General features: G+C 47.9%; 1 protein-coding gene across 2 annotated transcripts in view; it reads left to right on the plus strand.

Moving 5' to 3' along the window:
- MCPH1 (microcephalin 1) overlaps positions 1-25,074 on the plus strand; it is a 1,654,378-nt gene that overhangs the window by 480,481 nt on the left and 1,148,823 nt on the right. The gene's annotated exons all lie outside the window — the stretch shown is intronic.

The raw sequence follows: 25,074 nt of genomic DNA on the forward strand, positions 1-25,074 counted from the left end.
GTACAGAATAGGGCTCGGTCGGAAGATGGTCACTAGGATCATGGCACCGTACGCCAGGATCCGGGTGAATGGCCAGCTCACGGAGCCATTTCACATCGGGAGGGGGACCAGGCAGGGTTGCCCACTTTCGCCCCTGTTATTTGCTTTGGCAATAGAGCCACTGGCGGATATGATTCGTCGGTCGCCTGACATCCATGGCATCCCCCTAGGCGGTCAAAACAACAAGGTAGCGCTCTTCGCGGATAACCTCATCCTTACACTCACTAAACCCCGAGAGTCCCTACCGGCAGTGCACTCAGCGCTCTGCCTTTATGAACATGTATCGGGCCTTAAAATCAACCACAGCAAGTCCTGGGTGCTCAACCTTACCATCCCGCAGGCAGAAATCCCCCATCTGGAGCAGATAGCCCCCTACCGATGGACGGCACAGCATATCCGCTATCTCGGCTTACAGTTGACCCCCTCGCTGGATGGTTGGACGCAAGCCAACTGGAGGGAGTGCCGACGATCGGTCCTCGAAGACCTACGGCGGTGGAAGCTGCTCGTACCGACATGGCTGGGCAGACTCAATGCGATTAAGATGTCCATACTGCCTAAAATCTTATATTTATTCCAGTGTCTCCCCACTCCCATACCGCTACACCACATTAGAAGTTTACAGAGAGACTTCACCAATTTCATCTGGGGCAGAAGGAGGCCTCGCTTTTCCCAAGCGCTTCTCATGGCCCCACGAGACCGAGGAGGGCTGGCTTGCCCTAACTTGGTGGAATACTATTGGGCAGCGCACCTCCGTTTCATAATAGAATGGGGCGCGACTGAGAGCGAGAAGGGGTGGCTACATATGGACCGAGCCGTGACTGGGCGCACCATTTGGGACATGGCATGGCAACCCAAGGCGGGCGGTCCCCAAGTGCGTACCTGGCGGTGCCCACGAAAACGGTACTGGAGATCCGGGACAGGATAGCGGTACGCAGGGGCCTCACGACCTTTCCCTCCCCACATACCCCACTTGAGGGGAACCCGAGCTTCCCCCCGGCGCATCACACCAGAGCTTTCCATAAGTGGCCTAAAGGCAATTGTAGAGTCCTCACGGATTTGTTTGATGGGGGTTCTCTTAAGACCTTCGCCAACTGCATAGAGGAATTCCGACTGCCACCTGAGGCTCGGATGCAATATGCACAATTGCGGCACTGGGTAATGACAGACGAAACCTATCAGGCGGCTACGCGTGCTTTTACCCCGTTTGAGCGGTTAGGTCGCTCCTTCACTGAATCGAGGGGCCTGATCTCCAAAATCTATCAGATCTTGCAGCATCCTCGCACGCCGCCATCCCATCCGTACCAGCAACGCTGGCACTCTACCTCTGGCGCAGATATCGCCCCGGCACAGTGGCTTCGTTTGTGGAGCGACATACCCAAAGTATTTCATAGCATACCTCAACAGGAGAATGCATATAAAATGATGACCCAGTGGTACTATACGCCGCAGCGTCTGCATAATATGTATCCGGCCTCTTCCCCGGAGTGCTGGAGGTGTCGTCGGCGACTGGTGATTTTCTGCATATATGGTGGACCTGCTTTTCGCTAACCCTCTTCTGGAAGGAGGTCTTCAGCCACATTAGGGGGGTTCTGGGGTTTCCTCTGCCTGAAGCCACTAGCATGATACTGCTGGGTATCAAACCTCTAGGCCTGAGGGCACTGACCCGGAGCGATTGGGCACTGGCGCTTCAGATGCTGGGGGCAGCTCGACAGCTCATTGCTCTATACTGGAAGAAAACGGAAGCGCCGCCCATTGCTGCGTGGTTTGTGCGACTCTGGCACGTCATCTCAATGGAACTCCTCACAGCTAGACTGCAGGCTCGCGACACACGCTTTAAGGCGGTGTGGCAACCCTTGGTAAAATATCTATGTACAATTGAGCAGGCGCGACACATGCCCCCTAAGCTCCGGGCCCTACGATTAGTGGAGGACGCTGTGGCCCCCCCTGAGCCGGACAGGCTGCTATCATAAGACGCCCCAGTGCGTAAGGCCCAGAATGCTGTGGGTGTTATGGACGGTGCAGCTGCCTGATGCGATGCTCCTTTCCCCCCACCTGCCATCTTTGACGCGCCCTGGGGCTCTTCTATCTCCTGGTCTTCTTTCTGTCCTTATTCCTACTGTCTTCTATGATCTGCTATTCTTTTTCCGCTCTTCTTTTGAAATTCAGACCTCTTGGGTCTCATATTTTTCACCGTTCTGGTTCCTGGTTACAACTGGTCTTAGAGACCGGGCTATCCTAGGCAGTGACTGCCCGGTATACACTGGGGAATATATGACGCGGCCGGCCCTGAGGGGTTGTAGGCGGAACGCTGTGTATAATGTTGCCATAATTATGGCCTGTCAATGTTGTTTATTGCATTTTTGCCCTGACGCGGCCGGCCCGGAAGGGGTTGTAGGCTTAACGCTGTGTACTAGTCACTCTTCAGCGTACTCCCTGTACGGGGGTGAAATAAAAAAATATTTGAAACAAGAAGGTAGCGTGTGTGATTTGGCAGGTTGCACAACATTTATTTTAGCAAAACTGCATCTGTGTAACTTTTATCAGCATAGCGTCTGCTGCACAGACGCCTTGTGTTAGGTTTCTGTTTATTTTTTTTTATAAATCAAAAAGGTATACATACAGATCCAATAATGCTAAGGTTTTCTTTGAAGCAAAACACCCCCTTCGCCCCCCCCTTTCTGATTATGCCCATAGGTTTTTGTGGGTCCAGTCAGCCTGACATTGAGATCGTGATCCCTACCGATTTACAGTGGAAACGAGTGGCCACTGCACTGTGGTCTTATGTAGCGAACTGGGTGCCGGTCAGTGAACAGTTTTTCCCCTGCATGCAGCCCTTAGTGACTTGTTTTTATTTTTTATTTACATCTTAAATAATGGCGGTCAAGCATCTAGTCCTTTGCAGCTTGTTTTAAATTTCTCACACTCTATTTGTGATCTCCTTCTCTTCCCCCCGCCCTTCCCTCCTAGTATTTACCCCCCAGGAAGAATGTTATCTCCATCTCTGACGGTGCCAGAGACTCTCGAGCAGACTGTAACATCTGGGCCGAGCAGGCAGTAGCCCTCCCTCGGGAAACTGAGCCCCTTCTCCGAGCCGCAGGCCCGACCCTTCACAACCCCCCCCCCCCACACACAACCCCCCCACATACACAACCCCACACACACACACAACCCCACACACACACGCACACAGACAACCCCCCACACACAACCCCACAAACCCGCCACGGCAATGCTGAGAGCTTGTGCTATGTGTGGGGTCATGACATTCCTTTTACATTTACTTTTTCACGAGTCACTAGAAGGCTTTAGTTTGCCATGTGATCTATGAGCTGGCTGTGACGTCTCAGAATTCCTTGCATGAGTGCCACCACATGAGTATTTGGCGGCTTTTGGCTGCTCATGTAATTCTCAGAGTAGACATGCACTCTTACGCAGCGACCGTCATGCTCTCTCCTTTTAAAATGAAGCAGTCTTCCCCGGCTGCATTTGGCTTTCACAGGACATGGAAGTACTTCATTCGGGAAGAAAGCTGTCTTTAGCGAGTCGATGTGCGCCATGTCTCACCCGTTTTACACATTTTTCAGTCATCCCTTAGGTTAATACACATAAATTTTTTATTTCAAACATTTTTTCTAACACGGAGCGTAGACACTGCTGACTTCGACTTCCAGAAAGTAATGGGTGATTTTCAAACAAGTGGATAAGATAAGAGGTTCTTGACAGATCAATTCGATTTTTTCCTGCAGCCTTCCTTTTGCTATGTGCGGGGTCATGACATTCCCTTTACATTTCCAGTTTCACGAGTCACTAGAAGGCTTTAGTTTTCCATGTGATCTATGAGCTGGCCAGTTCACTCTGAGCTAGCTCTGACTGTCCCCCTCACACAACTGTCCCTCTCGTGCACATGCAAACTCTTCTCGGTACAGAACAGTCTCTGAAGAGCGGGGGCTGTCTCTACCACTGCTTACAAGCTCCTTTGTGTTCACAGCAATCTCTTCAGAGGCACCTCCTTCTCTAACTCCCTGTTCTCTTCTCTTCTCCTTTGCTGATCTGCTGCCCTCTTCCACCCCGCATCCTTCTTTAACTCCCTGTTTTCTTCTCCTGTGCTAATCTGCTGTTCTCTTCCACCCGCCTCTTTCTCTAACTCCCTGTTCTCTTCTCCTGTGCCGATCTGCTGTTCTCTTCCACCCGCCTCCTTTTTAACTCTCTGTTCTCTTCTCCTGTGCTGATCTGCTGCTCTCTTCCACCCCACCTCCTTCTTTAACTCCCTGTTCTCTTCTCCTGTGCTGATCTGCTGCTCTCTTCCGCCTGCCTCCTTCTTTAACTCCCTGTTCTCTTCTGCTGTGCTGTTATGCTGCTCTCTTCCATCCATCTCCTTCTTTAACTCCCTGTTCTCTTCTCCTGTGCTAATCTGCTGCTCTCTTCAACCCGCCTCCTTCTTTAGCTCCCTGGTCTCTTCTCCTGTGCTGATCTGCTGCTCTCATCCACCCCACCTCCTTCTTTAACTCCCTGGTCTCTTCTCTTCTCCTGTGCTGAACTGCTGTTCTCTTCCACCCGCCTCCTTCTTTAACTCCCTGTTCTATTCTCATGTGCTAATATGTTGTTCTCTTCCACCCGCTTCCTTCCTTAACTCCCTGTTCTCTTCTCATGTGCTAATCTGCTGCTCTCTTCCACCCGCCTCCTTCTTTAACTCCCTGGTCTCTTCTTCTGTGCTGATCTGCTGCTCTCGTCCACCCAAACTCCTTCTTTAACTCCCTGTTCGCTTCTCTTCTCCTCTGATGATCTGCTGTTCTCTTTCACCCCGCCTCCTTCTTTAACTCCATGTTCTCTTCTCATGTTCTAATCAGCTGCTCTCTTCCACCCCACCTCCTCCTTTAACTCCATGTTCTCTTCACCTGTGCTGATCTGCTGCTCTCTTCCATCCCGCCTCCTTCTTTAACTCCATGTTCTCTTCACCTGTGCTGATCTGCTGCTCTCTTCCACCCCCCTCCTTTTTAACTCTGTTCTTTTCTCCTGTGCTGATCTGCTGTTCTCTTCCACCGCCTCCTTCTTTAACTCCCTGTTCTCTTCTCCTGTGCTGATCTGCTGCTCTCTTCCACCCCACCTCCTTCTTTAACTCCCTGTTCTCTTCTCCTGTGCTGATCTGCTACTCTCTTTCACCTGCCTCCTTCTTTAACTCCCTGTTCTCTTCTCCTGTGCGGATCTGCACTTCTCTTCCACCTCATTCTCTAACTCCTTGCTGCCTTCTCCTGTGATGATCTTTTAGCTTTCTTCCATCCGCCTCCTTCTCTAACTCCCTTTTCTCTTCTCCAGTGCTGATCTGATGTTCTCTTTCACCCCGCCTCCTTCTCTAACTCCCTGTTCTCTTCTCCTGTACTGATCTGCTGTTCTTTTCCTCCGCCTCCTTCTTTAACTCCCTGTTCTCTTCTCTCGTGCTGATCTGCTGTTTTCTTCCACCCCACTTCCTTCTCTACCTCCCTGTTCTCTTCTCCTATGCTGTTCTGCTGCTCTCTTCCACCCACCTCCTTCTCTAACTCCCTTTTCTCTTCTTTACTCCCTCTGCTGATCTGCTGCTCTCTTCCACCCCGCCTCCTTCTTTGACTCCCTGTTCTCTTCTGCTGATCTGCTGCTCTCTTCCACCTCGCTGCTTCCTCTAACTCACTGTTCTCTTCTCCTGTGCTAATCTGCTGCTCTCTTCCACCCACCTACTTCTTTAACTCCCTGTTCTCTTCTGCTGTGCTGATCTGCTCCTCTCTTCCACCCACCTCCTTCTCAAACTTCCTGTTCTCTTCTCTTCTCCAGTGCTGATCTGCTGCTCTCTTCCTCTCTGCCTCCATCTCTACCTCCCTGCTCTCTTCTCTTCTCTTGTGCTGATCTGCTGCTCTCTTCCACCCCACCTCCTTCTCTAACTCCCTGTTCTCTTCTCCTGTGCTAATATGCTGCTCTCTTCCACCCCACCTCCTTCTTTAACTCCTTGTTCTCTTCTGCTGTGCTGATCTGCTCCCCTTCCACCCACCTCCTTCTCTAACTCCCTGTTCTCTTCTCTTCTCCCGTGCTGATCTGCTGCTCTCTTCCACTCTGCCTCCTTCTCTAACTCCCTGTTCTCTTCTCTTTTCCTGTGCCGATCTGCTGCTCTCTTCCACCCCGCCTCCTTCTTTAACTCCATATTCTCTTCACCTGTGCTGATCTGCTGCTCTCTTCCACCCGCCTTCTTATTTAACTCTGTTCTTTTCTCCTGTGCTAATCTGCTGTTCTCTTCCACCCGTCTCCTTCTCTAACTCCCTGTTCTCTTCTCCTGTGCCAATCTGCTGCTCTCTTCCACATACATCCTTCTCTGACCCCACATACATACAACCATGCACACACACACATACAACCACACACACACACACACAACCACACCACACACACACAATCTCACACACAACCACACACACAAACACCCATCACCCCACCCATCACCCCACCCATCACCCCACCCATCACCCCACCCATCACCCCACCCATCACCCCACCCATCACCCCACACATCACCCCACACACAACCACGCACACAACCACGCACACAACCACGCACACAACCACACAAACACAACCACACAAACACAACCACACACTCAACTACACACAACCACACACTCAACCACACCCAACCACACACACAACCACAACCACACACACAGCCACACATACAACCACACACACACACAACCATACACACACAACCACACCCAACCACACCCAACCACACACAACCACACACACAACCACACCCAACCACACACACCACACACACACACACACACACAAACAACCACACACAACCACACACATCTATCTATCGCCCTCACTCTATCTATCTATCTATCTATCTATCTATCTATCTATCTATCTATCTATCTATCTATCTACCTATCTATCTATCTATCTATCGCCCTCTCTCTATCTATCTATCGCCCTCACTCTATCTATCGCCCTCACTCTATCTATCGCCCTCACTCTATCTATCGCCCTCACTCTATCTATCGCCCTCACTCTATCTATTGCCCTCACTCTATCTATCGCCCTCACTCTATCTATCTATCGCCCTCACTCTATCTATCTATCGCCCTCACTCCATCGCCCTCACTCTATCTATCGCCCTCACTCTATCTATCTATCTATCGCCCTCACTCTATCTATCTATCGCACCACCACAGCATCACTCAGGGGCACCACAGCATCACTCAGGGGCACCACAACATCACTATGCGCTACCACAGCATCACTGAACGCCACAGCATCAATCGTCGCCACCACAACATCACTCAGTGCCACCACAGTATCAATCTGTGCAACCATTCAACAACAACTGGTTCAAATATGTTCTCAATGTTTCAAGCTTTATTACAAATGTCACAAAAAGATGTTAATATTTCACTTTTGTTCTTGGATTTTCGTCACAATAAAATACACTGAACATAATCTTCACAAAAGTTATTTACAAAAGTTTAAGCTATTGCCATTACAAATTACAATAACTTTTATTCAGGTATTAATTATTTAAAAAAATTAAAAGCCATTGTTATTTGTAATATCAATACATCTAAGTCACGTAAATACAAAACATGTTGCATTACAAATGCTATAGATGTCACATTTGCAAAAGATAAAATTATTGGCGTTGTAAATGACAAAGCTATTAATTTCGCTATTTTCAAAACCAACACATAAATAAAAAATGTGTCATTTACAAGACCAATAGCTCAAACTTTCCTAATGCGAGATCTATTGCATTGCAAATGCTTGTTGTGTATTGGGGCAGGGAGGGCTGCATTCAGTGAATGCATCTAGACACTGCCTGGGGCACACAAGGTGCTCCATACATAGCCCGGTTCAAACCAGTTGCTGGGCACTCCAGCCCCAGCTCTGGCGCGAAACTGGACAAAGAGAAAGGGGTGTCTCAGGTCCACCCATAGGAGGAACCTAGTAAGGTAATCCAGCCCCCTTTCTTAGTATAAGTATAGGAGCTGTCCCTGGGACTTTAGATTATCCTGGACGAATCTTTGAAAGACATATCTTGGATCTTCGACATTCCATTCTGACTAGAAGACGGAAGACATCTCCCTTGTGGTCAAGGAGTGACCACCCTGTGCAAACAGGCACCAACAGCAACTTCGCCGGTCTGCAGTTTCAAGGCTCCCATCGGAACCCGAAGACTCTGCGACTCAAGAACTGGACTTCCAGACTTCTCTGACCCTGATCCACATCCACAGCAAAGCTGAGCCCCTCTGCAGCTTTTGGAACCATCTCCTTATAGATTTTCTATGATATAGCCACACCATATACTCTTAAGTGCGTTATAATCCTCGCTGTTAATGCTAACTTTGATTTGGCTGCATCAAAACATGTAGTGTAAGGTATCAAACACTTTGGAATACTACTCCCCCGACACGAGTCTGACCTCCTGCTGCTGGACGAAACTCCGGCAGGGGAGGCCTGGACAATAGGTTTCCTGTCCAGGGAGGTGCTGGCACCTCCCCAGACAGGGGTTTTGTGTATTGGGGCAGGAAGGGCTGCATTCAGTGAGTGCATCTAGACACTGCCTGGGGCACACATGGTGCTCCATGCATAGCCCGCTTCAAACCAGTTGCTGGGGCACTCCAGCCCCAGCTCTGGCGCGAAACTGGACAAAGGGAAAGGGGTGTAACCACCCCCTTCTCATGTCCACCCATAGGAGGGACCTAGCCAGGTAATCCAGCCCCCTTTCTTAGTATAAGTATAGGAGCTGTGTCCCTGGGACTTTAGATTATCCTGGACGAATCTTTGAAAGACATATCTTGGACCTTCAACATTCCATTCTGACTGGAAGATGGAAGACATCTCCCTTGTGGTCAAGGAGTGACCACCCTGTGCAAACAGACACCAACAGCAACTTTGCCGGTCTGTAGTTTCAAGGCTCCCGTCGGAACCTGAAGACTCTGCGACTCAAGAATAGAACTTCCAGACTTCTCTGACCCCGATCCACATCCACAGCAAAGCTGAAAACCGTGGCGGACACGAGAGACGTGGGACCAGACATCTTGGACATCCTGCATTTTGCTACCTGCACTCCTTTCCTGCAGCCTCAGTAAGTTGTCCATTGGGGTACGAGAAGCCCCAGCCCTGAGCACCATTTGCACTGAAGCCCAGGCCCCCACACTCCGCGAGTGTCCCTTGGGCCCCGCCTTTGCATTTGAGCTTGACGCGTCTTCCTGGTTCCTTGCCCGTTGGCTAGTGAGCCCCCCTGAAGACGCCATCTTGAATTTACTTTGCTTTCCTGGTTGCTCCAGGCTTGCACTAGCTTCCTTGAAAAGGAGAAGCGCCACAGACATTGCTGGTCTGCAACAGAGCCAATCTCGACATCCTTTATGGGTTGCGGTTGCCAAGGCTTGTTGGGTCCAATCCGGATACCGACACCACAGTCATCTAGATCCATCGTGGGACAGCTCGAATCCAGTGTCTGGTCATCGTCGATGCCTCCTGGACCTCGTGGCTGAAGAGACAAACTCACCTTCTTCACCTTAAAGCACCCGACATCGCCTGGTTCCTTCCTGGTGCCTTCCTGGTCACTGGCTAGTGACCCAGACTCTGCCCCCTCTGCTTTCAGGTTTTTCACATCTCCGATCCACCCTTGGATCCACCCGGACACTTTTCCTCTGGTCGCCTGCAGCACTTCTTTGCTGCTCTCTCAAAAGAAAACGACGACAAAACCCGACACGAAAAGACACCTATGCACCCGGCTTCCCTGGGTGAGGTAACACGAGTACCCCGGTGCTCCCATGGGTCTTGACTCTCGAACGTCCTAGTTTAAAAGGGTTCCATCCTAGTCCATCCGGAAGTGTCCTTAAATTGTAATTTTGTATCTTTTACGATCTCCATAGAAAGTCAATGGGAACCCGCGCCTGTGTTTAGACACTGCACGCGTCTCCCGTGGGCTCCTACTGCCTAACCTTTGGTTGTTTAGTGTAGCCCCAGCGATCCCACAGGCCCCAGGCCTGCTTTCTAACTCTCATGTGGTACTTATACCACTTTCTTATGGTTTGTGAGGCCCCTAGGGCATAACGTATACTTTGCAACTTATCGTATATTATCTGTGTGACTTGTATTGTATTTTTACCTCTGACCTCATAAAGAGTGCAGAGGGGTTGTGTTTAGATTAAATACATATATATTTGATATATACCTTGTGTGGTGTCCTTTCATTTGGTATTCAATGGATTATATATGGTAAAACAACTTGCTTAACTCGCCTACTGAAGTCTTCGCCTGAAGACTGCTGGTTCATGCTACCACTGGGATAGCTTTCTATAAGGTTGACTTTACAACCACCATCAATAAGGGTCGATTAGACTGGTGCAAGGTGCCCACTAGAACTATAGGACATCACATGCCAGGCTAACTTCTCACACCGGGAACACAAGCTGGCTGGACTGCGATGGAATTCAGGGATTGGATGGGCCACTGGCGGTTAACAGATGTATGATGTACGCAGTACTTGGATTGCCGAGATTACTCATACTACTCCCATCTTTGACTGCTCACCAGAATTGACATTTTTTTTGCTCTCCTGACATGGAACACACTATCATACACTGGGAGTACCTGGGGCGCACCTTCTCTGACCATAGCCCCTTATTGATGACTTTCCGTCCGGTTGGGACACGTCCCCATATCCCAATATGGTGGCCTAACACGCAGTTGCTGGAGGACCCTTGTTTTAGGGAGTCTTTGAGCTCAGCCATAGACACCTACTTCACTAACTCAAACACAGCTTCCTAGGCTTTGGTGGAATGGGAGGCATTCAAGGTAGTTATGAGGGGTCATGGTTTAGGGCAATCAATCGGAGTGCAGCGGATGCTTCATCAGGAGCTTGAGGACTTAGAGACTAAACTAAATGAACTAGATAACATACAAGATTGGGATGATGAGCATTGGGGATTGCTGAAAGAGACGCGGAGATTGTACTTCCAAAGGCTTGAGAAACAGAGGTGTTACAATTATAAGGATTTTCTTGCTAAGGTACACGATGAGGAGGGGAGGTCCGGCTGCCTGTTGGCGTGGCTGATTAAATCGGACACACTGAATCCCCGATCACGCTCATTCGGTCAGATACGAATCAACCAGTCTATGACCCACACGGTATCAATGCCCTGTTCCTTGCCTATTAGGAAACTTTGTATATGGCTTTACTCTAGGCCCCACTAGAAGAACAGAATGCTTTCTTATCCCAGTTACCTAGTGCTGCACTAGACCCGCAGTCACGCACTGATTTGGGTGAGTCCGTCAAATCCCATGAAATTCGGGTGGCAATAAAGGCTACGACCTCAGGCAAGAGCCCAGGTCCAGATGTTTTGCATGTCGAATTTCACTCAAAGCATGCGCCGAAATTGGTTCCCCACCTGGAAACTATTTATGCAAAATTGATGCGCCTAGGCCGACTCCTTGCATCCGTCAGGGATTAACTGGTTATTCCTCTTCCCAAGTTGTCCGAGGAGGGTGCCCGAGTTACTGACTTTTGACCCCTCTCGATGCTCAACATGGACTTCAAGATCCTAAGCAAGGCCCTGGTGCTCCGGTTACTGCCACACTCATCCACACAGACCAAAATGGTTTTATCCTCACTCGAAACACCCCAAACAACCAACGCTGCCTGTACTCAGTGCTGTACCACCCTGATGTGAGGTGCCTTCCCGAGGTGGCCCTTCTTTCAATAGACCTCAACAAGACCTTTAAAACTGTGAGATGTGACTTCCTATTTCAAACAATGACAAGCATGGGTCTGGGCAAGGACTGGGTGAAGGGGGTGAGGGAACTCTGCAAACAACCCACAGCCAGAGTTAATACGGGTAAAGTAGTCTCTGCACAATGTATAGTTCCCCATGGCACCCAACAGGGCTACCCGCTGTCACCTCTTTTGTTTGCACTAGCGATGGAGCCACTGACGGTGTTTCGACAAGGTGGTAAAAGAATGGGGCTGACAGTTGGAGGTCGTGAACATATTATCTCGCTTTATACAGATGACCTTCTGATATACCTTAATGATGTGGCAATAGGCTCTGACGTGGCATTGGACCCACTGGCCAGATATGAACGTGAGTCCGGTTTACAAGTCAATAGAAAAAAGATCTACCTATTCCCAATGTCTCTGACTGTCCCAACGCCCAATTGCTATCCCGCCTGACCTTAATTGTGCCATCTCTACTTTTAAATAGTTGGGGATACATGTTTTCCATTCCTTGGAAAACCTGCGGGAGGGGAACCTTGGAAGAGCGCTCCGATCCCTCAGAATGTGTGTTCCATTCTGGTACTCCCTACGACCCCTGATCATGGCCTGAATCTCATTGTCCAAGATGATCATGTTGCCGCGACTGCTATACTTCTTTGTCAACCTCCCAACCGGGGTGGCCGCAGCATGGTTTCGGCAACTCAACTTTCTCCTTTGAAATCTTATGTAGGATGGAGGACGGCGGAGGGTGTCTTTGGTCACTCTACAGCGTTCTATGGAGGAAGGCGGCCTGGGTGTCCCGAACTTCGAGCACTATTTTCTGGCTGCACAATTACAGTGGCTTGCACAATGGCTAGCGGGTGTAGGTCCCGGAGGAACAAATTTGATGAATGCTGAAGACCGCATCCCCTGCTGCTAGCCAAAATGCTTGATGCAGCGGTAGTAATCTCTCAACAATCCTTGTTACAATCCACAGCTCTGCAATGTTAGAGGCGCTGCCTGGCAAAGCAACCGGATTCTTTCTTATATGCGCCAGATTTGCCCTTGGTCAGCTTGCCACATGGCAACCCCAGACGGATATTCACCCCTGATCAGCTGTCGCCGTGGACTGACACAGTCGGTTAATTGCTACCAGCAGTCGATTCTAAGTCTAACCCCCACGGAAGACCTGGTTGAAAATAATGGGTTCCAAGCGGGACAATTCCTGCAATATGAAGCCTTGATGCAAATATTGAAGATGCTCTGGGGTTAAGGGCAGGAAGAATCCAAAACCCATGTAGTGTTACAGACCATAGTCACCCTGGGAACGGCACAACATCAGGTGAAATGGCTTTATATTTCACTGGCGGAACTATCCCGCACCCCTCTTAAAAAAATACGTGATAAATTGGATTTCGTATTGAATAGATCCCTCTCGGACACCGAATAGAAGAGAATATTAGCAGATCCCAAAAAAGATTCCTGCAACACCAGGATGAAATATATACAATTCAACTATACTCATATGACATATATGTCACCCCCATAGGCTCCGAGATGCTTAGGGAGGCAATATACGTAACTGCCAGAGGTGCAGCCACGCAGACGCCGATTTTATCCACATGACTTGGGAATGTACAATAGTAAACAGATTTTGGGAAGAAGTTCTGGTGTTGGCGGGGGCAGCAGTGAGGCGTACACTTCTAAACATGATATAAGCCTGTCTTTTGGGATGCTTCCCTAGACCACCTAAGTGTAAAGTGGGCACTAGGTTTGTAGCCTTGACTCTGGCCAAAAGGAGAATAGCCTTGGCATGGAAGTCGACTAGGGACCCACAATAGAGGACTGGAAACGTGACGTGACGCAATGGTTGGGGGCTGAGGGGAAGACCCTGACCGAGGAAGATGCATGTGTGGTTCAGGGCGCCCCATGGCGGGTCCATGGAGCGAAATCTTAGAATTTTGGGAAAATCCTGAGAGATACCAATCCCAAGAAAGTGCCACTGGGTCGAACTCCAGCCCGGATAGTGATCATAGCCAGGTCATTTGAATTGCAGGGGGTTAGGATTACTAGGGTCATACCCTGCCCTCTCCCCCTGCCCTTGACAATATTACGATACCCACCGGGCTGTAGGACCCACTGCGTTCCGGTCTGGTAAAAGGTTTGCTGATAGCCCATGGGAGATGATGGTTCCCTCCCCAACCCTCCCGATGGGAGCAGCCCCCAAACCTCCCCTTCAACTATACTCTTGATGAGGAAACATTTAAGCACCTCACTGCACGGTTTGTTGGTTTGTGATTTTATTTTGGTTTTGTTCTTTCCCATTTCTTTATTTTCCTTTTCTTTGATTTCACTGCTCTGCATAATATGGGATACCCTGACGGGTAGCTCCTTTTCCTAGAATAGACTGCACACACAAGTAAGTGGCCATCTGTGCAGGGTTGCAATGTGCACTGTAAAATATTACACCATTATAGGTTCACACATATTGGTATACTTATATAAGTGTGGTAGAGTTGGCACATAACAATCAATAATGGATAATTACCTGAGAATTATGTACTGAAAAAGTTGGTATGAAACGCAGTTGAACTATGATAGAAGCTGTATCGTGTGTGACATGACAAACTGATTTGTGAGAGTTTTGTTAACATAATGATTAATTTTATGAAAATATGTATTGAACAAAAAAAAAATCATCCCAATCGCAGGCTATTCATTCCTGAGGGCAGGGTGCTTGGTTACAAGTGTGAGGCTGCCCCTGCATGAGCAGGACCCCTGTTGAAACCCCAGAATCGATTCTCCAGGCTATGTGCGGTCAGCCATTTTTAGACCTATCAGGACATTAGTCATTGAGTAGTCTAACTATATAGTAGCTGCACCAAACCCAGCCATATTTGGTATCAAACGTTAGAATCATACCTCAATACTGATTCCAGTGTTGGGAGTATGATCCCATGTACTGGGGGCTCCTTACGGGACCCCCTATACTCTTGGTAACAGCCTTTCAGGGTCTGCAAGCAAGCTAGTGCCCTCTGCCGACCACAGACACTATTCTGCCCTCCTGCTGCTGAGCCAGGTTGAGCAGGTTAAGGTAGGACAATAGGTTTCCTGTCACAGGGAGGTGTGACCACCTCAAGACAGCACTTATTGAATTGGGCTGGGGTGGGGGGGCTTGCCAGCGCCACCAGACTGCTTTGAAGGGCACATTTGGTGCCCTCCTTGCATACTCTAGTTTGAACCCGTTCATGGAGCCCTGTCCTGCCCCTCCTCTGGGATGGACCCTGAGTCATCCTAACTCTTTCCTTAGGGTATTTAAGGGCTCCCGTGTGAGTGAGGCATCAGATTCGTAGTGGGACAAGACTCAACCCTGAAACTACAACGCTCTTCAAACGTCTGGACACTTGGACTTCGTTGGACTTCAACTGGAACTGAGACAACCAAGTAAGACTCCTGCTACTCCTGGTCTTACTCTTCTTCAAGTCTTCTTTGTCATCCGAGTTTGTGCTTCATCCAGGTTCTTCAACAGGCCTGTGGGCATCAAGGACACCTGAAGAAATCTCCCTTGAAGTGAAGGAGTCACTCCCCTGCATCTGCAGGCAGCGCAACGAAGTTGACCGGTCTGCTGCTCCTGCCGCCCTTCAGAATTCCAGAGGCTCAACTATACAGGTGGTGGTTCTGCAACTCCCTCGAGGCCTGGCATGTCCTCTCTGCAATTTTGAGGCCAGTATCCCTCATCAGAACCACTAGGCCAGAACCCCTGTGCACCGCGTCAACTTGCCGTTGCCAAGGCTTTTTGGCTCTGCACTCCAGAGATCTTCAGGCTACAAGAAGCTGCAGCCTCCAGCACCTCTTCCCTCTAAGGTGAGTGTCCTCACTGCATCCTCTGCACTGTGGACCTTCATCTTTGGTGAGCTGCTCGAGGTCCTTTTGTGGCTCCTGTGCCTTCAGCCTGTGGGTCTTACTGAGGGTCTTCTTTTACTTCAGTGTTCTCCCCTGCTTGCTCCGAGCCTGCTCTGACTCTCCTGCTGTTGGTGAGTCCCTTGAAACTTACAGGTCCCAACGGTGCTCCTTTTTCATCATCCAGGCTAGTTGCGGCTACCAAGGCTTGTTGGTGCTCCCGCCAGACACCGACCACCTAGTCAATGACATCCAACTTGGGACATCTTGTGCACGGCTCCTGGTCTTCCTCAGCATCGCCTGGTCCTCACAGCTGCAGCAACAATGTCACTATCGACTCTTCAGAACCTCCCTACATCAGTGACCATTGTGTCTCCATTCCTCCTGGTCACCTCCAAGTGGCACAGACTCTGTCCCCGCTGTTTGCTGGTTCTATACTTCCAGAACCCACTCTTGGATTCCACCGGACTCCTTCACAGTCTTCTCCAGAGGCATCTTCTTCGAAGTCGTCCATTGTTGTCTACGACAGGTTCGCACTTCACTTCACCCCTATGCACCCGGCTTCCTTGGTGTAGGTAACCTGGTTCCCTGGCATCCATGGGTGGGGTGGCTCTCCAACCTTCTGCCTTCCAAAGGGTTTCTTCAGGTCCTGTGGGAAGGGTCCTTCTTTAAAACTGCAACCAAAACTTCTCCATTGACTTCTATTGGGCACGCGGCTGTATTTCCACTTTGCACACAGCCTTCGTGGGGTTTCTGGGTACTTACCTTGGGTGGCTTCTTGTGTCCCTGGCTCCTCTGGGTCTTCTGGGCCAAGTCCCACCCTCTGTTGTAGTTCACATTCCACTTTCTTAAGATATGGTTTGGTCTCACCCTGGAGACTATTGTATTTTGTGCTACTTACCTGATTGCTTGGAGATATACCAATGTGATAGTGATGTTGTGCTAACTTGCATAACAAATTAAACTGGTAAAACAAGCTGCTTAACACTCCTTCAAGATCCACCTGAAGGCTGCTCTCCAAAGCTACCATTTTGAGAGCTTTCTATGGTTATATAAGACCACTAAAACCACCATAAGGGTTGCCTGGATTAGTGCAAGGTGCACAACTTGAATAAGTGTGCACCATATACTTAGCCAGCCTCCTACACTGCCTGAAAACCGGACGCACCAGGACCTCTGTAGCTGGGGTTTTAAATTGTAAGTTATTGCTAAACACAGAGCCCCCTCACCACGTCAGCCCCCAGTGCTGCTGCTCCCATTGCACTTCCCTAAATCTGGCCCTGATTGGTCATGCTCGTAAAATACTCGGGTGCAACCCTTGCTGTAGGCATAGCAGTGTCCAAACAATATTGTAGGAGGCTGGCTTAGTATATGGTGCGCACTTATTTAAGTGAAGCACCCTGCACTAATCCAGACAACACTTATGGTGATTTAAGTGGTCTTAGATAACCATAGAAAGCTCTCTAAGTGGTAGCTGTGGAGAGCAGCCTTCAGGCTTATTCCAGAAGGAGTGTTAAGCCGCTTGTTTTATCAGAACTAACCATATAGTGTAGGTTAAATGAAAAAGAACCACACAGGGTAGTTATAAAAATAATTATATTTATTATGCACACTCACTAACACATTGGTATATCGCCAACCCGGAGATATGAACACAATATACACAATATTTCAAAAGAAAACAGGTAAGTGAGCACAAATACACAGTGGTTTCCATGGGGAGACCTAGCCATGTACTAAAGAAGTGGAATGCGAACTGCGACCAAAGACGAGACCTGACCCAGGAGACTCAGAAGAGCTGGGGACCCACGGAACCACCCAAGGTAAGTACCCAGGAATTCCACGGAGGCTGTGTGCAGACTGGAAACACCGAAGCGTACTCATTGCAAGTCAATAGGGAAATCACAGTTGCAGTTTTGAAGAAGGACCCTTCCCAGTGCACCCTGAAGAAACCCATGGAAGATGGAAGGTTGGAGACTCACCCCACCCGTGGATACCCCAGGACCCAGGATACATACACCAGGGAAGCAGGGTGCATAGGTGCGAAGTGATGTCGGAAATCGCCGTAGACCACAATGGAGGACTTCAGTGAAGATGCCGCTGGAGAAGAAGGTGAAAGAGTCTGATGGAATCCAATGATGGATACTTGAAGAGAAACCTGCAGCAGTCTATGCCACTACGGGTTGACCAGGAGGCATGGAAGACCAATGACCACCGATGACACAAGATGCAGGACAGTTGACGGTGATCTTGTCATTGCAGCTGTAAGGACCATGCGACGCTGTGGAAGACCAAGAGCCGTTCACGAGCTGTCTGACGTCGGTAGTCGAGAACCAGGGGGTCGGTGTCCAGCGGTAGCACTAACAATCCTTAGCAGCAGCAACACATGTGGAAAACAAAGAGGGTGTTGTGTCGGGACCAGCATGGTCCAAGGGACTCACCAAATGCAGAAAATTCAAAGAAGGCCTTGAGCAAGCAGGAGAGTCCCCTGAAGCCAAAGAAAACCCTCAGGAGGACCTAAAAGCACAGGAGTCGCAAGAGGACCTCGAGCAGCTCACCAAGGATGCAGGCTCACAGTGCAGAGGATGCGAGGAGGGCGAAGATCTTGGTAGGAAGAAATACCTGCTAACAGCAATTCGACGTGATGCACAGGGGTTCTGTTACAGCAGTTCTGACGAGGGATACTGACCTCAAACTCAGTGAGAAGACAGTGCGGGCCTCAAATGAGTGGCAGAAGCACCACCTGTGTTGCTGAGTCTTTCGTAGTCGTGGGACCTCAGGAGCAGCAGACCAGTCAGCTTTGTTGCGGTCATCAAACAAAAGGGAGCAAGAGAGGAAAAGTTGCCAGGTCACCCTCCACTCATGAAACAACAAAACACAAGACCTGGTGACTAGAGCACACTGTTCTTCTTTGAGAATACTGGGTCAGACTAATACTAATTATGCCCAAAAGCTGGCTTCACCAAATGCCAGTCATATCTCATTCACAGTGCTCAAATTCATAAATGTTTCGAAACACCAAAGAGAACTGGAAACTGTTAAAACAAGCATTGGCATAGCCAATAGGTCTCGCTTTTGGGACCTTATAAGTGATTAGCATGCAACACTTGATGTTGTTTAATGAAGGGTATTGTGCTGGTTAACTAAACACATACAATGTCCCAAAGGCGAGACCTATTGGCTATGCATTGTGGGGGCCTTATAAGTGTTTAGGTAGAGCTATTGACATTGCCAATGTTTCTAAGCTGTGCAGTAGAGAAGTGTGGCTGCTGTGCAGCATGCTGAGAAGTTGGAATTAAAAAGTGTAAGAGTGTTGAGTGATGCTGTGGTTGCCCTGGGTTATGCAGTGGTGGTGTTGAGTGATCCTGTGGTGGCCCTGAGTGATGCTGTGGTGGTGCAGACTGATGCTGTGGTGGTGCAGACTGATGCTGTGGTGATGCTGATTGTTGCTTTGGCGCTGCAGAGTGATGCAGTGGTGATGCTGAGTGATGCAGTGGTGATGCTGAGTGATGCAGTGGTGGTGCTGAGTGATGATGTGGTGGTGCTGAGTGATGCTGTGGTGGCGCGGAGTGATGCTGTGGTGGCACTGAGTGATGCTGTGGTTGCACTGAGTGATGCTGTGGTTGTGCTAAGTGATGCTGTGGTTGTGTTGAGTGATGCTGTGGTGGCTCCGACTGATGCTTTGGTGGCGCCGAGTGATGCTGTGGTGGCGCCGAGTGATGCTGTGGTGGCGCTGAGTGATGCTGTGCTGGCTCAGATTGATGCTGTGGTTGCGCTGAGTGATGCTGTGGTGACGCTCAATGGGTTGTGTAGTGGAATTATGCAGTGTGCATTTGTTTGTTGTGGTATTGCTTAGCAGTTAATTGTGTGGCAGTGTTTTTGAATTATGTAGAGTTGATTGCTTGTCTTCTTAAGCCAGCTGAGTGCATGAAGCAGCCTGCATCAGTTTTTTTACAATCTGCAAATTATGCAGCAGATGATGGAGCATGTGGCAGATGCAGCAATTCTACAATGCTACAATTATGCAAAAATCACAGTGGCCCCACAATAACATAATTCTAGTGGCCCTAGTAAAAAGTCGATTCACTGATAAACCTGTTCTTTACACTAATCTTTGGAGCCCTCGGATGGCAAAATATAGAAATGCAATATGTTTGGGAATAGTGGTAAAGGAATCCCTCGCCCATGTGTCACTACCACACTCAGTATTTCCATACACCGGTTCTGCTTCTCGCTGGCTGCCTCGAGGACACACCTAGGTGGAGCCAATGTTACCTTTCTGAGATGCGAGCATCCATCCTCGAAGCTTTGGGCGAGTGATTCTGAGAGTAGGCCAGCCATCCCAGACACTGAGGACTAACCAGGAACCGCACAGAGGCTCTATTATGGGTGAAGTCCCAGTTGTAGTTGAATCAGTAGATTAATGCGCCTGCTTTCGGCTTCGCTAAAGTCTCCCTTGTAGTATTAAGATGACTAAATTAGTTTGCTGTGCTTATTTCTTTTATATTACAGCTATAAAAGTCCAAACCAAATAACAAGCACCAATAGATCAGGGTATATCGTCAAAATCATGAAAATTGGTATAAACAATAAAATAACTGTATGAAAGATCTTAAAAAAGAACAATATTGAAGATTATAAAAATATTTTTTCAAAAAGACAGATTTTGCAAATCTTGTAGGAAAACAGTATAGCAAGGCACAATGTCTAAAATAAAGCAAATCAAACCCGTAAATTGGAAAAGCCAAGTTTAAGAAGTACGTTTTTACACCACAACAATTTTATCAATCTGAAAAATGAAAGGTTAAGTCTGGTCCTGCCCTAATCTGGCCTACTGTCTTTAAATGACACGGCAGTGGCTGCTGAACCCACTGAGGCATTGTGTCAGCAACACCCAGGTGAGACCGACTCTGCCTTTCACCTTTGTGTTATCAATAAAATGACTTTCGGCTCCTTCTACAAACTTTGTAAGTGGCTAGCATCTCCATACAGATAATTCTGCGCTATATTTCAAGGGTAATGTACCCTGTACTGTACATTGTAAAGAACTTCATGCAAGAAAGGAGTTATGTGAAGAAATAAAGAAACACACCAAAGACTTAGTTCCATTATAAGTTTGCAGAACTTCTAGGGGACTTTAAATATCCTTATAATGTACAGGAGGGGGTATTTTATGTCTTATAATGCAAAGCAGCAACACCACCTGTCCCCATTATGCCTTTGCAATCGTTTAGTTCATGACCCTTCTTATGAGACATAAACTATTGTAGAACTTATAATGTGAAAATTAACACGACAAAACACAGCATGTCATTTGCAGTAAATATATAGCATACGAGAATAATTGTAAGCCACCTTCATAGCTGGTTTCGTGAGCTGATTTTGGTAACCTGCAGGTAGTCAGCAGTGGTGCAATAAATATTCACAGTTCCGTACATATCTCCTTAACAGTCAATATCTTTTTGACTTTTAAGGGAATCTAATTTCAGAAGCAGGAGAGCTGACAAGGCACTCCTCCCTGTAATTGTTTTAGTGGCATCTGCGTTCTGTTCCTGGCCTACTTTTTACACTCTCTGCTGGCTCTAGCAGAGGCACTGACGTATCGAAACTCAACTGTAATATATTATTACAGTAGAGTAGTGAAGCCATTTCCAACATCTCAGGCGAGTAGTGATGTCACAACCCGACTAGGATATGTTCTTATAAAATGCCACAGCTGTATTTTTTCTAACAAAGGACTACCTCTGGAAGGCCCAATCACCAAAAGGCAGACAACGCATTGAGGTTCTGGCTGTGAGGGCCTGTTTGAAAAGGACCATTAAAGTGCCCCCCCTCCCCCCCCCCTTTGAGGTTCAGCCATTGGTTTTACTGCGGCTGCAGTTTTTGAGGGCTGGCTGATGAAGTGCACGTGCTCTCAGTGAGGCGAGAGCAGGCCGTACTGGCTCAGCACAAATGCCCTGCGCCATGCAGTGGCGAAGTTACTGGCAACAATAAATACAGTTTTATTAAACCAATCTTCGTGAACAGAAACTGTACCCCTAGGAAATTACGTAACGCTTTCATAAACAATTGAATGCATTTCGCATACAAATCTAGAGCTGACATTTTTTTTAATTAAAACAAAAACGATTTTTTATTTGCAGATGTGGTGAGACAGCAAACTGGATGGGATAGTTTGGTGGGTTAAGGGACATGCTGAAAACAGCAGTCTGTGCGACTGGTTGAACACAGGTTGTAAACTGAACAGTTTAACTCAGAATGTTATCTTTCAGAGAAAGATAAAATGAGTTCCCTGGAGATGAGTAGTAGTCGCCTCTGATATCGCAGTACCTTGGTATGCCTGGAGCGATGTAAGGCCACAGAAGGCGTTGTTATAAAATGCAACACTTTGAACCATTGAACTGCGTTCTGTGGCTGGCCTCCTAAACGGTGGCCAGCCATTGGAGAAGAGGTCCTAGTGACGTTCTTCTTTCTCTTTTAGCCCCGTCCATTTCAGACTCCGTTACTTGACTTACTGTTGACGTAAATGGTTTCTTATCTTCTTCATGGGGCCATCTTTTTCGCCCCATAAAGAAGATAAGGAAACTTATACTGCAGCAGTAAGTCATGCCGAGCCCGTTTGAAAAGGACGGGGCTAAAAGAGAAATTTCTTTTATTTTAGTATAATCGCGGCACCCGCGCTTTACTTTTAAAATGTTAGAAATTAATTGCGGGTGCCGCGATTATTCTAAAATGAAAGAAATGCACAGTTGAAACCCAGCCACTTATCAAAGAAAAAGCATCACTCTCCCACGCCTGCAATACCACCAGCACCCGGGATAATTTACTTGATGTATATTATAAAGAACTGTAACGTATTCAGCAAACTTATGTTTATAGCACATGAACCGTCAAGAATGCGCCGGCCATCCATTGGTAAAGAGCCAAAGCTGTCCGGTGTATACAAAGCCAGAACTCAGACCCACGCTGCCTGCGATTCGCCAATCCCTGCTCTCCTTATAGTCGGTTTCGTCTTTTTCAACCAACCGTTGTCTTGTTTCTATGGCTTGTTAAAACGTTCATACGGCCCTCGTCACATGGGCAGATAGCTGACCGTCCCATTGGCTGCCGTAATATAGCTAGTGCTCATGATACGTGACCATGTCTGCCACCCTTGAACAGTTTTTACTGCTACATTTGTTGCATTTTACCCTTATTGTAGTGGACAGAACTTTACTGCATAAAAAAGGTTTTTAGAAGCACGAGTAAAACATGCAAGCGGACAAGACCACACACATACACAACCCCAGGAAGATAGAGATACACACACATAGACGCAAAGATACACACATGAAGACACAAATATTCACACAAACGTGCACTCTCTGAGACGTGCAGGCTCACGTACAGGAGTTGCGGATCCCCAGACAGATTGTACGGTGGGGGCGATAAATATTAAATGATTCCTCTGGGGCCTGAAAAGGATTAAATAAAGGATGCCATATGTTGTGATTTATCAGAGAGAGAGAGGACCTGAACTAATTAAGCATGGTCCCTTTAATACCCATACTACTGCTTATAAATAAAACACATTACTGTTTAAAAATGGAGAAGTCTGGTGTCACAAGGTGAGCGTCACTCGTCGTTCGATTTAGCAGATGAGTGCTGCGTGCAATGGCCTTCAGAGATCACACATAATAATGCATCAGTTTGAGACTGCTTGAAGTCTTATAGAACATGTTGACGGCCAATAAACGTTAGTACTGATGTGCCTTTAATTCAAGTTTCTTAAAATGCAGTGATAGACGATGTGCACATCATTCCAGCACACCATAACCAAGAAAAACAAACAGTCTGGATTGTGACGATGATTTAGTCTCAACTCGGGCATGGAAAGCAGAGTATGACATCCGTAGACGTTGAGTCGCTCAAGGCGGTGCAAAATGGTAGAAGCTGCACCTGAAGAATAATATTCTGTGGTTGAATTCAGTGTTTAGTCTGTAATGGCAGCAACTTGCAACACACATGCAAGATGATGCACACTGCAAGCGGCAAGGGCACTAGTAGTGTCTAGGGTAATATGGAGCTGCCGCGCACTCTTAGGGTTAAGGAACTATATGAACCACTCCCAGGTTTTAATTACTTACAATTGAGTCTGAAGAGGAAAACGTGTCGGCTGTCGGTTAAAGAAGTTCCAGTTATAGCATTTAGTCCCGTACAACCATACAGACAACGACAGTGCTATCGATCGTTTGAGTGGGCATTAAGGAAAAAACAAACACGCGTGTGTGACTCGCACAAAAGAAGGAGGCAGCATGGGGAGGGGAGATAGAAGGGGGCCTGTGCCTATTTCCCTTGTGGGAACGAGCAGGGGCACCATATGTTTGCAAGTTAATTACAAACATGTGGTGTCAAAGCTTGTTCCCGCAAGGGAATCGCCAGACGTGCACGCATTGCCATTGAAAGCAATGCAATGCGTGCACGTTTTTGGCTGCAAAGGCGCATCAAATGGCTAAAGGTCTTTCTCCTATGCAGCGCATGCGCGCTGCTAGGTGAGACCTAAAAAGGGTGTGAAAGATCAGAAAGTAACTCACGTAAGCATCACCAAGGGAGCTGCTGGTTGGTACTCACCAGTTTTCTCAAGCGCTACCATCACTGGTAGAGAACAAAAGGCAGTGTCCTCATTTTGAAGGTGCAGAGAAAAGTGGAAAAAGAAAGAGGTGAAGGGTGACAGAGAATGCAGTATTGTTATTACTGTCATTCTTAATCGATTGGACCCCATAGTGAAAAAGAAAGAATTGCTTCGCCAAGCTAAAATGAGTTGTGACTCACTTGCAGGTATACATACTTTATTGAACACATTGGTCACACTCCGATGAAAAGAATGGCACGTGTTAGACCATTTTACTTAGAAAGGCCATTTTTCATTGCCACTTATTTCCGGAAAATTCATCAGGGCTAGGACCAGTCTCCACCTTACCGATGCTTCACACACCTGTGGTGAATGACAAACATTTAAAAGAAAGAGGGTGCCAACCAATTAGAAGCACATTCAAATTGTGGTCTGCAAGCAATTTACATATAGAGTCATATTTACCCGGTGGTTGCTACCAAGGTTCGTACCAGCAACACACCAGAAGGGGATGCGTCCACGTGTTTGACCTGCATCCCTTGTAAAAAGTAGCCGTCACCACTCGTCAACCTGTGAGGATACATGTGCCCACTTTACTTGGTTTGTCTTGTCTATACTACGTGAATGCCACGTCACATTCATCCTGCCAGGAAATAGCCAAACTCTCACTGCCCTTTGGGTGCCGCAATCATCCTTAAAAATTGCCAACTGTGCGTTACCGCCTGTACATTCCAATAATCCAATCCCTATGATGAGTGAGATCCCACCTCACAGTCCTCACCCATCCTTCTGTGAGATG

The sequence above is a fragment of the Lissotriton helveticus genome, chromosome 6, assembly GCF_964261635.1.
Source record: "Lissotriton helveticus chromosome 6, aLisHel1.1, whole genome shotgun sequence".
NCBI classification, from domain to species: Eukaryota; Metazoa; Chordata; class Amphibia; order Caudata; family Salamandridae; genus Lissotriton; species Lissotriton helveticus.